Source organism: Elaeis guineensis, chromosome 7 (genome assembly GCF_000442705.2).
Source record: "Elaeis guineensis isolate ETL-2024a chromosome 7, EG11, whole genome shotgun sequence".
Classification (NCBI taxonomy): domain Eukaryota; kingdom Viridiplantae; phylum Streptophyta; class Magnoliopsida; order Arecales; family Arecaceae; genus Elaeis; species Elaeis guineensis.
The window spans coordinates 60,396,017-60,418,427 of NC_025999.2; the positions used below are offsets into that span (position 1 = coordinate 60,396,017).

The following is a 22,411-nucleotide window of genomic DNA, read 5'->3' on the forward strand; positions in this document are numbered from 1 at the left end:
TCCATAGCCTTAGATTCCATGCCACAGCCCTTCTTCACACCAACCCTATCTTCTCAGATTTTTAACCAACCATAGGTACAACCTTTTTTCTTCAAACCCTGCCATGCCAAACTTCCATCAGTTCTCTACAAACCATAAAAATTTCACATTCAAAAGCCTCCAAAAAGTCCTCCAAATATTTCTCTCTTTCTAGTCCTGCAGACTATAGTCTAAAACTTTCAGCAATCCTCTTTCACCTTCCAATTTCTTCCAAACCCACTTCCCTCAACCTATTCTCCACCAAATCTCCTGTTGAAGGTCTTCTCTAAATCTGAGAAAAAGAATCTCTAGAGTCCAGGATGCAGATCATGGTGAAGAATCTTTTGATGGCCGACTAGACAACCACCGCTCAGGAGATCTCTGTAATTTTATTTTGACAATGCATTTTATTATGAGATTTTATGTATTCCTCTTTAATATGCAATGAAAATTAATTTTATTTACTTATATTTTTGTGTCTTTATTTTCTTTGCATAAGTCTTTAATCTAGAATAATCTATTATCCTTGGGATGAGCTGTGATCTACGGATACAGTTCATATTCTTGGGATAGATTATTTTTAGGTAAAGATCTCTCTTTTGCATCTAGATAATTTAGACTAATCTATAACTTTAAGAGACAGATCATGATCTAATGGATATGGATTATACTCTCTAAGATAGGCTATATCTTTATTATTTAGATATCAAAACAAAGTCATGTTAAGAGGGGTACCAACTATCGAACAAAAAAATAATTGAGATCCTGAGAACTTCTCTCATATTTGAAGTTAATCTTTAATTAAATTATTTATTTTCTTGCTCGCTCATTTAGTAGTCTTCTAATTAATCTACTTCTATTCATCTTTAATTTAAGATTAAAATAACTCAACCGTAACAACGCGATCCTTGTGGATACAAATCTGACTCACTACTATGTATATAGTTTTGAGTTAGTGATTTATTTTTGATATCTACAATAGTGATCAAATTTTGGTGCTATTACCAGAGATCATATTTTAGTTACTTTGAATTATAAAAATCCTTAAAAAAAGTCTATTTACTACTTTCTTTAATTTATTGCTTTCTTAGTTAACTGCTTTACTTATTTTTATCTTTATTTTAATTATTTTATTTTTTTGCTTGCCTTTTATTCTCTTGATCTATAAAAAAAATTCAAAAAAAATATATTTGCTATATTTGCTTTCTACATTTTATTTGTTTTCTAACTTTCCTAGTTTACTTACTCAAACTTATATTTTTATAAAATCAACCAAATCTTTACACTGGCATCTTATAATCTATTTAAGAAATTAGATACTTAATCACCAAACTTAAAAAGAGAAATAAATTAATTTAATCTTGATTAATCACCAAATTTGGATATATTTTCTTTTTTTGCATCACATAATTTCATAAAATATCTTAAGGGCAAAATCCTAATCAACATAAGATGGAGATTTCATCACCCTTCTTTGACCCACAAATTATCATCCTGTATTTGTATTAACCCAAGCTTTTATTCTAAAATCAATTAGATATTGGCCTCTAAGGAGTCTCGAGCTCAATAGGACAAAGATCCTTAAGAGTTGGACTGGATTAGGGTTAGTCAGTTTAACTAGTATCTAGAAAGTGGTTCAGGGATTACATTTCGAAGGAAGATGGTTCATTAATTGATTCCATTCACTTATCTGGCCAACTCAATTGGTGTCTAAGAAAAGTAATGGGGGGATCTCCACCAATCTTAAACTTATCAACCAATTGAGTGGCTAGTCTGCTACTTGGAGTGCTCGAAGATAATTTTGATAGTTAGAAGCTATCTAGATCTAGGACAATCCATAGCTAGGATTGATTGACACACTTGATTGCTGACTGAAAATATCTAATCTAACTTAAATTTTTCACATCTACTTCTTAGATTTAGGACTCAATAGGCTCTTATCTTTAGAATTTCTTTCGTCCTCTTCTTTTATTTATGCCTAAAAATCCAAAAAAAATAAAAAAATTGAAATTGCTTGTGTTTGCTCTAAGGTATAAATTGTAGGGTTTATGCTTAGACGTTGCTCATTTCAACCCCAGATTCAACTGTTAGATCTTGAAATTGAAAGAACCCTTAGAACCAATAGACCCAGGAACATAGACCAAATCCAGAAGACTGATCCACCTAGGCAGTTGGAGTACTTTACTTCTTTCATATATACCTACTCTCCTTGCATTCAGGTGCTTCCAATTGAGGTAGTTCAATATGAAATCAAATCAATTGTCATCCAAATGCTTCCATCATTTTATGGACTTGCTAATAAGGACCCATACAGACATCTCAATGAATTCTTGAAAATTTGTTCAACGATTAGAATTCAAAATTTCTCTGATGATGCTCTTCGGTTGAAATTATTTTCTTTCTCATTAAAGGACAAAGTCAAATATTGGCTGAACTCCTTGGACACAATTACAATTTCAACCTGGGATCAACTGCAAAGGAAATTTTTTAAAAAATATTTTTAGATAGAAAAAACTAATCAAATCAGAAAGGCCATAATTAATTTTTTTCAGTTGGATGGAGAGATGTTTCATGAGACTTAGAAGAGATTAAAGGAACTGATTAGAAAATGCCCCCACCATGCTGTACCCAAATGGCAATTGATCTAGTGCTTCTATGATGGCTTGTCAGAGAAGCACCGACAGATGGTTGACGCATCTTGTGGTGGAATCTTCATGTTGAAAAATGAGCATGAAGCCTAGCAGCTGTTTGAAATCCTAAGTAAAAACTCATTGCACCACATGTTTGCTGCAGGAGAGACCCTCCCATGTCTAGACCTAAACGGGATGGAATTTATGAGATTGGTAGTTCAATGGATATCCATAGTTGAATGGATGAATTATGTCAAATGATGAACCAAATACTACAAGTAATACCCACCAGCACTCCACCCACATCTGCGATAGATGTCTGCTCAATATGTTTGAGTCTTGCTCATTATATTTATGATTGTCCTACTGCACATCAATTTTTTGAGTTTATACATAAACAAGTCAATCAAGCACAAACTCAGAACAATTTTAGATCAGGATACAACTCTTTCTCCAACACCTACAGTTCGGGTTGGAGAAACCATCCTAATTTTTTTTGGGCCCAACAATCTGCTATAAGGCCCCTAATACCCAAACCCAACTACACTAAGGGAGCTTATAAATCGGTTCCATGCCGACAACAAGGATAAAACTCTCAATCTTCTTCAAACGCTGCTATTTGTGAAAAGATTCTATAAGAACTAAAGATTTTATACTCTCATACACAGTCAATTGCAAAGCTAGAAGTCTAGATAGGACAATTAGCTACAGCGTTGGATAGGAGGGAGGAAGATAAATTACCCAATCAACCCCAGACTAATCCTAGAGATCGCTATAAGGCTGAACATGATAATACCAATGAGACTTTTCTCGAACAAGCCAAATCTATTATGACCCTTAGGAATGGTGAGGTCATCGAACAACCAAGTGAAATTGAAAAGACCAAAACCAATGAAAAGTTGAATGAGTTTGAACCAACCAAAGAGAAGGAGGACTTAGGGCAAGGGATGAACCAATATCTTTAGCATCACCTCAATTATCCAAAGCTCCATTCCCAAGTGCATTACAATCCCCTATGCCATTTAACAAAAAGGGTAAACTAGATGAAATGTTAGAACTATTTAAATAAGTTCAAATCAATCTCCTCCTTCTTGATGCAATAAAATAGGTCCCGACCTATGCTAAGTTTTTGAAAGATTTGTGCACACAAAAATAAAAATCTAGAACACAAATCTCAAAAAAAGTTTACCTTACTGAATAGGCTAGTTCAGTCTTCCAACATGCTACCCCTCCTAACTTAAAGATCCAAGTATCCCTATCATCTCTTGTGTCATAGGAAACCTACACATTGAGAAAGCATTGTTAGATTTGGGTGTAAGTTAATCTTCTCCCGAGCTCTGTGTATGACCTATTTGTATTTAGAGAATTGAAACCCACAATGGTAACCCTACAATTAGTAAATCGATCAGTTAAGGTACCCCATGAAATGTTGGAAGATGTGTTAGTGAAAGTGGATGAATTTTATTTTTTTATGAATTTTTGGTGCTAGATATGGAATCAAGTAGCAATCCTAGCCAAATATGTATCATCCTAGGTAGACTCTTCCTAGTGACTGCCAATGCTTGTATAAACTGTAGGATCAAGGTTATGAATGTGTCTTTCGAAAATAAGAAGTTGAGGTTGAACATTTTTAACGTAGCACAGGGACCACCCACTTTTGACTATGGTGAGATAAATTTGCTAGAGAAAATTGTAGAGGATAAAATCCCTACCTTGCTCGACTCATACCCTTTACAAGAATGTCTGGCCCATTTTAATGTGAATGCTTTTGATATCGATGGATACATCAATGAGGTGAACAATTTGATCGATACGTCCTATTCTTTGTCACCCCACCATGGATTGAGAAATATGAGATATTACCTGACCTCTCCAATACTCCCTTAACTTCTTCCCTATCATCAGCATTAGAACTAGAGCCACTTTTAGGATCCAATGACACCTTCCCAGGGACCATTGTAACAATAGATTACATTGTATTTGATCTAACCCCTGACCAGGAAGTGCAGCTTTCAAGTGACCATATAGGGGTTATGGAATGGGCCGTTATTGAACTAAGCAACATTGACCCCTTTATCCACATACAACAGGTTTATGGGAAAACTAACGCACATGAAGAAATTTCAAGAAACTTGAATCCGATTATGTGGGACATAGATGATTGCGAGGTGGTGAAATGGCCTGACCAAAATCCAACATGGCAAGGAGCTGAATGGTGTGTCTCGGTGAAGTGGTCAACTTTCATACTTTCTTCTTATCACCCTCCATAGGCAAACGGCCAATGTGCACAATCATATCTTGGTAAGCATAGCCATACTGTATTGACTAAGCCCATCTATTGGGTGGAGCTGGTCTATAAATCACCGTGAACCTTGACTTGGTCTGATTGAAGACCTTAAACTTATCACTTATTGGGAGGCAATCCAATATTTTATTTTTCAATTACCCAACTTTTATTCTATAAAAATCTAATAAGGATGACTAGCTAAATTGGGGGGAGAGCAACATCAACATCTGACGAGGGCTCATGGAAAATATGAAAAAACCCTACAAACAATAGCAAATCAGATGGTATCCCTCCTTTTGTATTTTTTTTTAAGTTTTTCTCTTCTTCCATTGGGGACAATAAAAATTAAGTTAGGAGAAGAGAATAACTAATAGTAGTTTAAGTGAGTCCTCAAGTATGATCAGAAATAATTAGCTTTATATATCCAAATTTTGCCTTGATTGGAAGTTAATTAGGCATCCTAATCAATGATTGATTCATAGTTTAGATAATTTTAGAGATACCGAGGGATAAATTATTAAAAAAATCTAATGAATAGTAGGATTAGACCAGACCAAATTATGGAGTGATTCTAAAATCTTCTTCTTACCTATCTCAATAAAGAATCTGCTTCATGCAGGTTGGGTAGAAAGATCGAGGCATGCAAAAGTTTTCTTTAGTATTTGCAAAAAAAATCCACCTTAATAAAATAGATTTTTAGCATTTCTCATTGAGTAACCGGACCACTTCACTTATGTAAGTATTATTGTTCACGTCAAAAGATGAGAATATGAAAAAATCTCTTGTAGAGTCAATCTTAACTCATAGCCTTTTTAACTTGAGTCAGTAAAGCTGAAGGGTGTTCTATATCTAATGTCCTAAAGTCAACCAGTTTGGGAGTCATTGGCCTAAAGCTTGCTACAAGAGTCAATTAAAAAACTTAAAGGGTTAGGACATTACACTGACTATACATATAAATATTTTAAAAATAATAATGGATAATAAGAAGACTAAGTTACAAGAAGACAATATATCCAGTTCACATCAGGTTAGAAGATTTAAATAGTAAAGTGGGGAGTTGGTGAAAGAAGATCTCCAATAATTTTTAAGACTAATACTTAACCACTAATTGGGTCAAATTAGTAATCTGATGAAGTACCTCTTCAATAGTCTGACTGAATATCAGCTATCTTTAGGGATGTCTAACCTAACTTTTAATTCAAGATCGAGTCGGTACCTGTTGCTAATTTTTCTATTTTACTAGAGGACAAGTAAAGTTCAAGTTGGGAGATGTGATGAATACTTGAATTAAATCACTAAAAATATATAATTCTATTTAATTATTCTTTATTTATTAAAATTTGATGCTCTTTAGTTTTTTTATAAGTAATTTAGAGTTTGAATTCATACGATTCAAATTGACTCAAATCAAATCATATTCGAGTGAATTAGGCAACCAGCTCCCATTTTAGGATGAACGCGACTTAAATATCAAGGACTCAGATTAAAAGATCACTTTTCATGAAGATCAAGTATGAACATGACTTATTGATCAATAGAAGAGAAGTAAGATGCTTGATCTAAGACTTTTTATTCATGCTCCCCTCTCTTTTCATGAAACCCTAATTGTCACCCCTTATTCAACTCACGATGAAACTTCTTAGGTGCGCCCCATATCCCACGCTTCCTTTTTCTTTCTTTTGTATACAAACCTTGCCTCCTCTTTTCCTTTTATTACATGCCAAAATAAAAAAAGCCTACATTCCTTTTTTGTCATGCACAAAACCCTAGTGTCGTCCAAGCCTCTCTCTCATGCGCAACTACTCTTTTCTTTCTTAACTCACATCTCCAAATCCTAAAAGACCACTCCCCACTTTATAAATAAGACCTCAAGGCCTCCTTTAAGGATCAATCAGCCTTCTCCATGCCAATATGCCTTCCCCACATCCAAATCTCCATGGCCTTAGGTTCCATGCCATAGCCCTTCTTCGTGCCAACCTTGTCTTTCTAGATTTTTAGCCAGCCATAGGTATAACCTTTTTCCCTCAAATTATACCATCCTAAACCTCCATCAGTTCTCTACAAATTATAAAAATATTATATCCAAAACCCTTCAAAAAGTTCTCCAAATCTTTCTCTCTTTCCAACCTTATAGACTACAGCCTAAAAGTTTCAGCAACTCTCTTCCACCTTCCAACCTTTTCTAAACCCACTTTTCTCAATCTATTCTCTATCAAATCTCTTTCTTTTTTTGCTAAAGATCTTCTCCAACTCTGAGAAAAAAAATCTCCATAGTCCAAAATGGAGATGGTGGTGAAGAATCTCCCGATGGCCGGCTAGACAACCACATCTCAGGAGATCTCTATAATTTTATTTTGACAGTGTATTTTATTATGAGATTTTATATATTTCTCTTTAATATATAATGAAGATTGATTTTATTTATTTATATTTTTATATCTTTTTTTTCTTTGCATAAGTTTTTAATCTAGAATGATCTATTACCCTTCGAATGAGCTATGATCTATGGATACAGTTCATATTCTTAGGATAGATTATCTTTAGGTAAAGATCTCTCTTTTGCATCTAGATAATTTAGACTAGCCTATAACTTTAAAAGATAGATCATAATCCAATGGGTATAGACCGTGCTCCCTAAGATAGGCTATATCTTTATTGTTTTGATATCAAAGCAAAGGCATGTTAAGAAGGGTACTAATTGTCGAACAAAAAAATAGTTGAGATCCTAAGAACTTCTCTTATATTTAAAGTTAATCTTTAATTAAGTTATTTATTTTCTTGCTCACTTATTTAGTAGTCTTCTAATTAATTAACTTCTATTCATCTTCAATTTAAGATTAAAACAACTCAACTGTAATAATGCGATCCCTGTGGATACAAATCTGATTTACTACTATCTACATAGTTTTGAGTTAGTGATTTATTTTTGATGACTATGATAGTGATCAGTGGTGGACTCTATTTTTTCTTATGGGGGTAGGGTTCATCTAATAGATTAGAAGAAATGAAATGGCTGCAACTTGATTCCTTGTAGAAGTCTGACAACACTGTTATTGATTGTTACAACAGTTATAATAGTCATTATATGCACTTATCATAATTTTTTAGCATTAAAATAATTTTTGCACAATGATATTATAACAATAATGGATGAATAATAATTTTATCTTCCAAATCATTATGCATATTATTTTTTCTGCTGGTACAAACTCTTGGAAAAATAGTTCAAAAATTTGAATTCTAAAGATACTATTTTATCTAAGAAAGCAATACGAAGTACACAAGCAAATAGCAGGCAGTATTTCGTATCAACGGACTTGCATGATATTGAAAAATCCATTACAATAGCTGTTCTGTTTTCCTATATATAATGGGGGCACCTAAAATTGTTATAACAGCCATCATAATGTCATAAAACTATCATTATTCTAAACCATTGACATAAAACTTGCCCAAAATGCTTTAATAACAAACAAGATACCTTTACAATTTATAGACTTTTTTGAGATGCCTTTTGTTTGCCTAATTTAAAGGCTTTATAAATGGTATTTTTTTCACAGTCGCAGTTTAGAAAAGGTATAAAACGACCTCAAGAATACTAGTATTAGACTCAAAGCCAATAAAAGGGAAAAAATTAATAGAATTAGGTCCTAATCTTGTAGCCTTCCTTTTTCTTTACTTTTTGGTCAAAATCTTCTAGTGTTGTCAATAAAACTTATAGCTTGAAAAAATGAAGAGGCAAGCAGCACTTTCAACATCACTAACTATTATTTTACCATGCAGACAAGAAACATCCCATCAGTGCCAAGTCTGGCTAGGTGCATGCTACTTTTCAAAGGGTTCTTGCCAATCTCCATGATCTTAGAGTGAACTAATGTCACACCTATGATACAAGATCGCATGCTAAAGGTTGCGGCAATGATTGGACACTTATTGAGAACTCTCTACACAAGCATGCAAAGCATTTCATTACAATATCAAATGCATCACAGTGGAGATAATTTAAATAAAAAATTTAAAATTTAATTAATTAACAAATCCAACTAATAAATAAAATTCTAGTCTTATTTCACCTAAATCTCAATTAATAATCTTATAAAGATCTAAACAATGTTGATACTATTAAATCTTGCTTCTAATCTCTTTCCTAAAGTAGTATCTACATCTACAACTATCTAAATCTGTAAAGAAAGAATAGATAATGAACTCGATAGTTCATTAAGTAATGAAAATATTAATTGAATAATTCATATGATAATATAGAATAGAGTAGTCAAAATATCATTTACCATTAATCAATGTAAAAAAAATATAATCAATTAATTTTCAAAACATAAAATGAATAGATAAGTCCTCTCTTCCCTCCTTTTTCTTTTTCGATCCTAGGGTAGAGCCTCTTCTTTTTTTTCGATGCAGTCTCCGATCATCTTTAGCCGACTACTGCCTCCAGCCATCATTGTGTTGCCACCCTCGCTCAACCAGTCTAGCTGTTCCAATGCTGAAACCCCCATCTCCAGTCGACCTCCATGAAAACCCCAGAGGTCTTGGTTTCGGTAATGAAAGAGAGAGAGAAACATACAAAGGAAAGAAAGAAACATAGAAGAGAAAGAGAGAGAGAGGGAGGGAGGGAGAGGGATGGATTTAGTCAGGTCTTTTTGTTTGGACCCAACTCAATTGAGTCTAGATCAATTCGAATTGTATAGATTCGATTCAGAAATTTAACCTAAATCTAGACTTAGATCCAAGCCAAATTGAGAGTATCTTTCTATTTCATCTCAATTTTCTTCAATTTGAAGATTAATTAAATTTATTATTTATTTATGCTAGAGCCTTCATCATCAGAAGAATATCATATCTAGAGATCAGACTAAGAATATTATAGAATTTGAGATCTGATCAACTGTAAGTTTTCTTTTATCTCTGAGTTATTTTGTGCATATTCATGTGTTTAAAATTAGATTCTGTAAATAAAAATTATTTAAATAATTAAAAATTTAAAAAGATTTGAATATATATATATGCATGAAAAGTAATTTAAAATGTTGGATCAAGTATGGCATAATTTTGCATGGTTTCGAACTTGAAAAGAGATAAGTTTTTAGTTTTAATAATTGCATGATTTTTAAATTATACATATTTCTTGTATAATTCTTGAATAAAATTATTCTTCTATTTTTGAAAATGAGGTGTGAAAAGCTTGGTTTGATATTATTATGAAAAATTGGTATGATGATGTATAAGAAATTGATTACTATAAAATTATGAGAAAAACTCTTTAGTTGACTGTGATTCAGATCTAGCCAATGGGACTGATCATTGACCACATGTCAGAAATATATTTCTTTCGGACCTAATCAATCGGGGTTGATTGCTAGCAGAGCTAGTTCTTTCGGGCCTAGCCAGTTGGGATGATCATTGGCACACGTTGATGCCTCATGTGTATATTTCAGAACTAGTCTCTTTGCCTTATAAGGGGGTTAATTATGATCGTGTGAATCAGAGCTAGATCCTTTTGGACCTAACCAGTCAGGACTAATCTCTGGCACATGGTAATGCATCATGTATTTATTATTCAGGAGCTAGCTTCTCTTGGACCTTGTCATGGAGGTCATCATGGTCGTAGTCACCAAAGGCTAGGTAGATATTTTTGGATATTTATTAAATTACATGGCATGTTTCAAAGAAAAATTATCTTGTTACATATTATTGTTATATAGTTATGTTAGATGTGTGTCCTAGAAGCCAATCTTGACTGATGTATATCATAATTCTAGGATATATTTTATAGTTATTGGATAGTGTTGGTTATCAATCATGTTATATGTATCCATGATTTATCTTAAAAATTAACAAAGATGATTTTGTATATTTTCAAGATATTGAGAATTTAAAACATACATTATTAGTGATTTAATTTTTGAATACTCCCAATCAGAGAATTATTACAAAGGATAGTGATCAATCTAGTTAGATCGATACACGGATCACCTTCCTTTTGAATAGATGAGTCTCGAGTATGCAGTGTGAAGATACTGGGATGAAAGTGCTAGTGGTTGTTAGAGAATAATTTATACTAAACGTGACCAACATGAGAAATCACTTGAATGTCCACTCATTCGTTAGTAATTTTTTCGATGCTACAGTGGTGTGAGTGGTCCTTTGACCTGTGGTATGTTGGCTATTTGCAGCGATGCTACTTAGTTTGACTGCATATTTTCTTGATCTCTAGCCATTCAGATCTTTGCTGTGTATATTGACTATAGTAGGTTCAAATTCACTATTTGAGTAGAATGCATCTAGATGAAATCTATTGATCTTGGTAGAATAGGAGCAGTCCTATACGATTCGCATGATCGAGTTTAGGAAGTCTCTGGTTAGAGCAAGTCTGAATACTGAAAAAAAATTTTCACAGAATTCATAAATGAACTTGAGTTGAGCTAATGTGACATATGACTGATGATAGGATTTGACAAGTTCTTCATGACCTCCATCTAATTGGGACTCACGATAGAAAGACTATATCACACGATAACTGCACCTAGGGATTTATTCTTCTATTCTGCTGGATTGCTACTACATGCTGCTAGACATCACTAGTAGATTATGAAAACTCACTAGGATCATTTTTGGATCAATGATTCTTATTGGGGTGAGTTGAAATCATTTTAACCCATCGAAAGGAGTTTCGATGATACTATGATGGAGATCATGGTATGTCTTACTATCAGACAAAATAAAATTTGATGTTGAGAAATGTATCCAAAAGCCAATCATCAGTCTGTTGATGATTGAGCTTATATTTATAAATTATATATGAATTGATAATTGTTAATAAAATATTATTTATTTTTTTTATCACTCTGTGTACATCTTCTATGAACTCCGATATTGTGATGAAGTCTTTAGGACTATTTGAATCAAAATAGGAGGATATATCATTTAATCCTTAAAACTAGTTCACGATCAAACGATATGCTATTATAAGGATGATAGCTATATCAAATATAGGTCATTGTATGCTATATACGTTGATTGTCCCTTTAACCAAAGAGTATGGAGATACTGGTATGACATGCAAGTGAGACATAGGAGTATATCTCACTGAACATGACTAACTCTAGAGTATTTTAGTATCAAGAGTTACTCTGAAGGAATATGGATATAAGCATCCCTCTGACCTGAGATTACCACTATAACTTACAAGCAACTCACTATGCTATGGTGTTGGATTACTTGAATTTTTAATTCAAGATCGAAAGGTTTTTGAGTATAGTCAAATACTTGTGATGTCATTATGTGAGTTAAGATAGGATTGATCACTCCAAGTCATTAGAGAGTATGCGTAAATGTATTTTCAATTTAGCAAAATCTTGACCAAGGTAATCTTTGTGAGAAGTCACAGGATTAATTAGGTTGAGACACAATTAGGATGCACTAATCAAAAGTTAACAGTTAACTCTAAAGTCATCCTAAGCATCAAGGGTCAAAGAGATGAATTATATGGTAACCATAGTCTATTAGGTTCTTGGATGTTGCTTCGCACACATTCGACCTATTCGAACGTCAGATTCTATTGCTAGATGGTTACTTTGATTGATATAAAAATTATTTCTATGCTATCGACTTAGGTTTGAACCTATGAAGTCATACACATAAGAAATACCTTCCTGATCATATGGCTGATTGGCGATTAAGAATCGTTCGAGGGTAAAATCATCAATATGATTGATGATTAACCCTGAACAATAGTTGTAGTAAATTAATTCACTGAGAGTCAGTGATTTTAGGAGGGTTAGTCAATAATTAGATTACTGACTAACTCAATTTGATTGAGTGTTAAAGTCTGGACTAAGTCTAATTGAATTGGATTCAATTAGGTCAAATACAATTAGGTTATAGGATGACCTAATTACTAAGGGAGATTAAGCCCTGATTTGATCAGGACTTGAATCCAATTAATTTTTAATTAAGTTAGGATCCAATTGGATTGGGTTCAATCATTTCTAATCAAATAGAGTTTGATTGGAGCAAACTTGGTTTGAATTTGAAATCAATTTAAATTTCGAATTTAAGATTGAATTCAAAATTTAAATGTTTGAAGTCCCTTGCGCCACCTTCTCTTCTCCATGCCATTTCTCATCGCACAAAATTTGTTTGAGCATGAGATTTCTCCAGCAAGCACTCCACTTTATTTCTCACTTGGATAAGGATGTGGTTTGTTTTGATTTGAATTTGAAAGGAGTTTTAAATTTGATTGAAACCTCATCCTAATCCCTTCCACCCGCCAGCCACTTTTGAGGAGTTCTTTTTGTGTGACAAAAAGGAGAAGCTCCCGATGCTTTTCCATGCCCATATGCTCATGTTCGGCACTTCTTTGTTCAAAGAATGGATGGGGACAAGATTGGCTAGGTTTGAGTTCGAATAAGGTTTGAATTCAAACTTGAATGTGAACTTATCCTATCCTATCACCTTTGATCGGCAACCATAAAAAGAGTCATTTTTTGTACATTGAACCTCAGATTTTTTCCACCAAGAAATAGAGCAAGATGAGAGGGGCCGAACCAGGGGTCTTGGGCATGAGGATTTGGGGCGGGCAATTTTGATTTTGGCATGTGATTAGAAGAGAACAATCTCTTCTTTGGTGAGAGTTCAGCCTTGGTGCTGAGTTGTTTTGGAGAGGGAGATCTAGATTAGATCTAGATAATTTTCTATTATTCCTCCATCCTCCAGCAACCTTTGTGGATATATCTTCAACCTTAAAAGGGTCCGAGGTGATTGGAGAAGAAGATCCAATCAGATTAGCCACCAGAAGTGATTTTCACGAGCTAGCACTCTCAGAGACAGTAGATCGGTACTAGGGCTTCATGTGGATGATTCGTAGAGGTCGGACATACTATGTGGCTATGAGCAACTAGTGAGGACCTCTAGATCCACAATCATAATTGCAACATTCGACTATCCATACTTAGATATTGGGTTCGGATCCCTGATTATAGTAGATTAGATCTACTGCTTTACTTATTTTCACGCACATCATACAGATTTTATTATTCATATTTTTTATATGCACATATATATACCATAGATCCATTTATAGGATATTTTATGATCAAATCATATGCGTACATTATAGATTAACATATTTAATCTAAAGTTATTTTGTTGCTAAATTTAAAAAAATGCATGAATAAAACTCCTGCAGTTTTTGAATAGTGGTATCAGAGCCATATTTTTTATGACATGTATATTCTGCATATATCTTTATAAAATCTAAATTTTTGATTATTTAGATTATATCTAAATAATTAGTTTTAATTCTAAGTAGTGTAGTAGTCAAATTGGGTAGATCGCCATAGCCGTCCGATCATAGGAGAAAATAGGATTTCATGGCCCTCTTCTCCCATTTGATGGGATTCTCCTATGGCATGTAGGGATGTTGTGCAATTTTTTTCCATAAAGATGAACAATGAAAAGAGCTTAAAATTTTATTTTAGATATAATATATTGTATGTTAGATCTGAAATTAATTTACTGTTGATTGCATGTAAACTTATGAAATATTTTATAAAAATTAAAAATTATTTTCAAATACCGAATCCCAACCCATGTCAGTCCTAAACTTAATTGAGAATTTAGTGATCTAGATTTGAGAATCAAAGATTTAAAGTAATTTTTATAAATCATGAATTTATAGGTTAGCTCAAGTCAGATCCGTTTAACTGAGTTAGACCTAGGGTTAGAAGTCACATAAATAATGGGCTATGTTATGTAATTGATCAAATCTAATTAACTGTTAATTCTGATTGGATCAATTCTTCTCTTGATCAATTCTCAATAGTTGTAGTTGGTCAAAGTCCATATCTTTGATTAGATCAAGATGAATCTCGATCTGGCTCAGTGATCGAGTTCGAGTCTTTAGGCAAATCAAATTAAAATAAATAAACTAATTGGTGTCTAAGATAAGTTTGACAGTCTTGACCGGTGGTCATTAATTGAAAGCTATTCACATAGATTGAGTCTACAGCGAGTTAATGATATATTTCTTCTATCGATCTCACTTATCTGATCAATGTGGTTGATCTATGTTCAATTAGGCTACTCATTGACTCGAGCTAACCCATGTCACATAGATGAATCAGTATGACTGATTTAGGTGCCCCTAGACTGGCTTGTATCTAGCCTTCTTTGATCTGACTTGATGAAGTCAGTGAGAGAATTATGATTAGCTGGTCAGTTCTTTTAATTCTATTAAAATTATTTAACTAAATTTTTTAAATTATTAGGTTCATAAAATAAAATAGTTATAGGGATAACTAAATCATAGCCTCCCATTAAGTTGGATGGTAATGGGTCCAACAGTCTGGATGATCATTGGATGGTGCCACATGCCTGGTGCTCATCCAACTATTAAAATTATTAATTATAATATGATAATTTAGCGGTGTCTTTCTAATAGGTGGTCAGATTAGTCGAGCCACACTCGGGCCTGGTCATTAATTAGTCTTATGCATTAAATTTTGTCATGTTAATGGTTGGACCTAACTAGCATTTTCAGTGAAGGCCAAAGCTTACTGAAATATAGCCTGGGGTGAAATAAAATATTAAAAATTATTTTAAAAATTAATTAATTATGAACCTACCTATAGATGCACAAAGTTTGGCCAAGCCACACTCAGATCCGAATACAGTTTGTGTGGATTCTGATATCTGCTAAGGGATTAAAATAATTTTTTAAATTATAGGTAGAGGCTACCAATTTATATAAAATAGTGGAAGAACCTTTAGACTAGAGTCTAAATCTTTAGACTTAATTAATTTATATACTAATTAAATCTTATTTTTTCTTTCAGATATGGCCACTTCTTTGTCGCTCCGATTGCTATTGGATAGCGATAAGTTAACAGGACCCAATTTCAATAGCTGGTATCAAAAATTGAAGATTGTCTTAGAGCATGAGTGGATCTTGTACATTCTGACAGATCTAGCACCTGAGGAGCTAGTCTCGAACGCTCGTGGTGCAGTCTGAGATGCTTATCAGAAGTGGGTCAATGATCGAATCATTGTGCACTGCATTATGTTGGTAGCAATGAGCGATGAGTTCAATCATAGGTTTGAGAATGCTCAATCAAGGGACATGCATCAAATGTTGAACAAATCTTTTGGCACTCCCAATGACATTGAGAGGCACAAGACCAGTTGTGCTATCTTCAACGTTCGAATGAGGGAAGGGGTGTCAATTACTGATCATGTACTGTATATGATCGAGTTAATTGAATGCTTGAGCAAGCTTGGGTTTTTCTTGTATGAACAGCTTGAGAAAGATGCGATCTTGAACTTTTTGCCTAAATCATACCTCCCACTCCTTACTCATTTCAGAATGACAAAGTCTGCAGTTAACTATCACGGCTTGCTAGAGTTGCTACAGAACTTTGAGAAGGATCACTAGCTCCAAAAGAAGTCGGTAAACTTTGTGGGAGGATCTTCTTCTGGACGTTGACCCTTTAAGAAATGAAAGAAGAATAAAAAGAAGAAGGTGCAAAGTACTGGGATGTCTCAATCTAGTCAGACCAAAAAGCTCAAAGCCGATCAAAGTTAGATAGAATATTTCTATTGCAAGAAGCGGAGGTACTGAAAGAGAAACTACCCTCAGTACATTACCTCTTTGGATCTGAATAGGCCAAATAAGAATAAGAAACAAGCTATTGCTGGATAATATATTTATATGATAACTCCTTACAACTTTTCTATTTGTGATTTTACTATCTGGGTATTAGATATCGAAAGCCTTATTAACATATGTAATTCATTGTAGGGTCTGTAGGTCAGTAGGAGATCTAAAGAAGGTGAGAGATTTCTTAATGTTGGAGATAAAAGATAAGTTTCGGTTCTAGTTATAGGAATTGTCAAACTTGAATTCAAATCTAATATAGTTGTTCTCAGTAAATGTCACTTATGTCCTAGTTTTTTATTGAATATTATTTTTGAAGGCCTTTTGGCCAAAAACAGTTATGAAATATCAATAAAAGAAAATTTTTATAATGTCATTTTGAATGGTATTATTATTATGAATGGACAATTGAACAATGGAATTTACATATTATCGTAGCCTGTTAATATAGTGTACACATCTGATAAATATCCTAGAGTAGATAATGTGTTCGATATCTATCTTTGGCACTGTAGGCTAGATATATTAATAAGAACAAAATAAACATACTGACACGACAAAATCTTCGAAGTCAGTGATTGTAAATCACTGCCAACCTGTGAGTTTTATCTTCTTAGGAAGATGACCAAATTATCTTTTATTGAAAAAGATGATTGAGCCAATGAACTTCTAGGTTTAATACATATTGCTGTATACGGACCTATAAACATAAGTACTAGAGATGGATATTATTACTTTGTTATATTCACAGATGATCTATCTAGATGTGGGTATGTCTATCTTATAAAGCATAAATCTGAGTCGTTTGAAATATTCAAATGATTTCATAATGAGATTGAAAAATATATCGATAAGAGTATTAATATTCTTCAATCAGATCGAAGAGGAGAATACCTTACTGGTGAGTTTCTGACATATCTTGAGGAGAATGAATTTCTCTCTCAATGAATCCCTCCTGGGATACCACAACATAATGGGGTGTCTGAAAGGAGAAATCGAACTTTGTTAGACATGGTTCGGTCTATGAATGATTTTGTGAGTCTGCTGATCTTCTTTTAGAGATATGCATTAGAATTGGCTTATTACTTAATAAAGTTCCTAGCAAGTCTATAAAAAAAACTTCACATAAGATATGGACAGGGCGTAAGCTGGCCCTCTCATATCTTAGAGTCTGGGGATGTCCCGCTTATGTCAAGCATTTGAAAACAGACAAGCTCGGATCCGGATCTAATAAATATTTATTTATAGGGTACCCAAAAGAGACTAAGAGGTATTACTACTACCAGGCTAATGAACAAAAGGTGTTCGTCAGCAATAAGGCACACTTTTTGAAAAAAGAGTTTCTTAGTAAAGGAATCAGTACCTCAAATATCAAGCTTGATGAAGTTTGATAGGTAGAAGAAATGACATCAGTGACTAAATTTGAACTGAATTTGATTAGATCAAACCCGGAGCCCAATGTAGAACCATCCTTAAGGCGATCTGGTAGAGTACCACATCAATCGAATAGATACTATATTTTTTAGTCTAGGATGGTGATCCTATTGAACTTGATGAGAATGACAAGGATCCGGTCACTTATATGGATGCGATGCAGAGGTCTGACTTTAAGAAATAGTTTGAAACCATGAATCTAAAACAGAGTCTATGAAGGTCAACTATGTGTAGACACTTGTTGATCTATCCAAAGGGGTAAAATCTATAGGGTGTAAGTGGAACTTCAAAAGGAAAAGGGGCATAGATAGAAAGGTGGAGATCTATAAAGTCTGTCTAGTTATCAAAGAGTATTGTCAGCATTATGGTATTGATTATAATGAGATATTTTCTTCTGTGGTAATGCTCAAGTCCATTCGGATTATACTTGCGATAGCAGCATACCTGGACTATAAAATCTGACAAATGGATATAAATATAGCTTTCTTAAATGGAGAGTTGGACGAAGAGGTGTATATGATACAACTTGAATGATTCATATCCATAGATGATTTGAAGGTGTGCAAGCTTTAGAGATCCATTTGTGGATTGAAGCAAGCATCATGGAGTTGGAACATGTATTTTGATAAAATAATCAAAATGTATGGTTTTGTTAAGAATGGAGAGGAACCCTATATATACAAGTGAGTCAACAGTTCTGTTGTCGTATTTATTATTTTGTATGCGGATGATATTCTCTTAATCGAAAATGATATCCTTACATTATAGGGAATAAAAATATAACTGTCATCATAGTTCTCCATGAGGAATCTGGGAGAAGTAGCCTACATCCTAAGGATGAAAATCTATAGAGATAGATCTAAGAGGCTGTTTGGGCTCTCCTAGTCAACGTACATAGATACCATGCTGAAATAGTTTAGTGTGGAGAATTTGAAAAAAGATTATCTTCTGATAGACCATGAAATTTTTTTCTTGAAGAAGGATTGTCTGACAATCCCTCAAGAGAGAGAGTGTATGAGTAGAATTTTATATACTTCGATAGTAGATTCTATGATATATGCCATGACATGTATGAAATCAAATGTGATATACTCACTAGGGGTAGGGAGTAGATACTAATCTGATCTGGATGAGAATCATTAGAAGGTTGCAAAAATCATCCTTAAGTATTTGAGAAATACTAAGGACCAATGGCTCGTTTATGGAGAATCTGACTTGAAACTCATCGGATACACTGATTTCAACTTTCAATCAGATCGTGATGATAGTAAAAGCATATCAAGATATATTTTTATCCTAAATGATGAAGCTGTCTGCTGAAAAAATTTTAAGTAGCGCACTGTGGCCAACTCAGTATGCGAGATGGAGTACATCACGACATCTGATGCTGTCAAGGAAGCTATGTAGTTGATAAAATTCATCAGCAAGCTCGGAGTGACACCCTCCATTGATGGTCCAATTTTGCTCTACTGCGACAGCACTGGAGCCATTGCTCAGGCGAAGGAACCGAAGGCCTATCAATATACGAAGCATATTCTGCATCGCTACCATCTTGTCTGAAAGATAGTGGATCGAGGTGATGTTGAACTTCAGAAGGTCGATGAAAAGAAAAATCTGACCAACCCATTTACTAAAGCCCTCGGTGTCAAGGAGTTTAAAGATCATAAATCGAAGATGAATATATGATACTGTATCAATTGGCTTTAGTGTAAATAGAAATTGTTGGAAAATATGTCCAAAGCCAATTGTTAGCCTGTTGATGATTGAGCTTATATTTATAAATTATGTATGAATTGATAATTATTAATAAAATATTATTTGGTTTTTTATCACTCTGTGTACATCTTCTATGAACTCCATGATGGAAAGAAAGCCTATTTCTGGTGGATAACAAGGATTGTATCTAAAAATTTTTTATATATTGGACTAAATAAAGATCAAATCTTTACCTGGATTGTAGTGGAATAGAGATCCAATCTTCAAAATCTGGATTCAAATCATCGCGTAGGCCTGGATCTGCATGCCCTCTACTTCACGCACACGTCAAGCTCCATAGGAAAGCGAGATGAAGCCTCGGATTAAGGTACCTTTGCAAGACCACCAAAGGAAGAGAGAGGCTGCTAGTGTGATGCCTCACACCAGCAAGGAGGACGTCCAAAGAAGGCCCACGATAAGAGAAGGGACATGCCAAGGGTGGGACGCCCATGATGCCTCATGCCTCTCTCTTTCTTTCTCTCTTTTTCACAATCTGATTGCTATGCATCCATATGTAGAGATCCTTCTTATTTATAGATAATTTTTTATGACCCATAAAATTAAGATTTTTAATTCAAATAAATTTTGAATCAATCCATAACTTATCAAAGAAGGACACCTATATGAGAAAGGATTAATGCCTAACTTGGCGCCTACATGCACCCACACCCACACCCATGTGGGATGGCCCACAACCAGCACCACATCAGGTGCTGGTTGGCCATGGAGGTGAGAGAGTCTTAGTGAAAATGGACTCTAAAGATCTCATCCAAAATTGGGTCAATTCGAATCTAATTCGAAGTTGATTCGAAATAATTTTGAAAGGCTGTCCATCCTAAATTGTTTAAGATTTAGGATCAAGTCTAACTTAAAATTTCAAACTCAATTAAGTTTAATTAAATTAGATCTAATCTAAAATTAATTAAAACTTAAATCCAATCTTTCATAGGCTTTTTGGATCATAGATCAAAAGCTGTCATCCTTGAAACTGAACCTGAACTTCGTGTGTAGTGCTAGCTAGACATAGTCAACTCTTCAATCCTGTTTGATCCATAACTTAATTCTCAATTAAGTTAGTCTATATATTCAATCAAGTTAAGTACTTCTAAATTAGATATATAAACATAGGCCAATACTTTCCTACATCGTCTGACTTTTGTGCGTGACTCCATAGGTTCAAACACTAAGCCGGTAGCACAGGAACTATTTTCTATACTAATTGAAGATACCATCTAGCAATGATTCTGGACGTCCAAATAGGTCGAATATTCTCAAGAGAATATTTTAGAACCTATGCATATGGTTACTACATAATTCATTCCTTTGACCCTGAATTCTCTAGGATGATCTAGGGTTAACTGTCAACCCTGAGTGTTTCATCCACATTGTATTGCAATCTTACAAATCTATCTCATGGATTATCCAAGTTAAGGTTTTACTAAATTAAAATAAAATGATACATCAGCTCCCATAATCTAGAGAGATCAATCCCATCTTGATCTATACACAGACTTCTCAAGTACTTGACTGTACCCAGTAGCCTTCCATCACTGCATTAGAAATCTAGATAGTCAGACACCAAAGCACAGTGAGTTGCTTGCAAGTCATTATGGTGATCTCAGATCTGAGAGACACTTATATCCATATGCTATGCGAGCAGCTCTTGACAGCAAAGCGCTCAGTAGGTGAGTCACTTGTTCAGTGATGATGTACTCCTACATCTCATCTGTATACCATACCAATATCACCACACTCTTTGGTTAAGAGGACAATCAATCCATATGGTATACAATGACCTCCACTCGATAAACATCATCATCCTATAATGATGTATCATTTGATCGTGAACATGTTTAAGAACTATACAATAAATCCTCCTTTATCGATTACTAACATAGTTCTAAGAACTTCATGACAACATAAGAGTTCTACAAGGAAGATACAACTTTATGATGAATAATGTCAAAATAACTTTTATTATCAATGAATAATTTATATACAAAAGAAATTCAATCATCATACAATTAGTTTTAAGATACATTTTTCAACAATTGCCACTTGGATTAAAGTCAATTAGGATAGTATCTTATACCCATCTTCCATTTGAAATCATCAAACTCTTTGATCTTGAGAGCTTTAGTGAAGAGATCGATTAAGTTTTTTTTTTATCGATCTTTTGAAGCTTGACGTCACCTCGATCCATGATCTCTCGTACCAGTTGATAGTGATATAAAATATGCTTGGTGTGCTGGTGTGACTTTGGTTCTTTCACCTAAGCTATGGCTCTAGTGCTGTCACAATACAGTAAGACGGAGCCATTAATAGGTGTAACTTCAAGCTCGAAGATGAATTTTTACAACCACACCACTTTTTTTACAGTATCGGATGCAGCAATATATTCTGCTTTGCATATAGAATCGATCACAATATGTTGCTTGAAACTCTTTCAGCAAACAACTCCTTCATTTAAGATAAATACGTAGCCCGACATATTTTTGCTGTCATCACTATCTGACTGAAAATTAAAATCAGTGTGTCCCATAAGTTTCAAGTCAGTGTCTCCATAGATAAGCCATTGGTCTTTAGTATTTCTCAAATACTTAAGGGTTGTCTTCACAG

At 34.0% G+C, this 22,411-nt stretch overlaps 1 non-coding gene across 1 annotated transcript; it reads right to left on the bottom strand.

Annotated features, from left to right (window-relative positions):
• Positions 1 to 2,538: 2,538 nt before the first annotated feature.
• Positions 2,539 to 2,644, bottom strand: LOC114914405 (small nucleolar RNA R71). Its single transcript, XR_003801453.1, has one exon. It is a non-coding gene; the product is annotated as a small nucleolar RNA R71 (small nucleolar RNA).
• Positions 2,645 to 22,411: the final 19,767 nt, after the last annotated feature.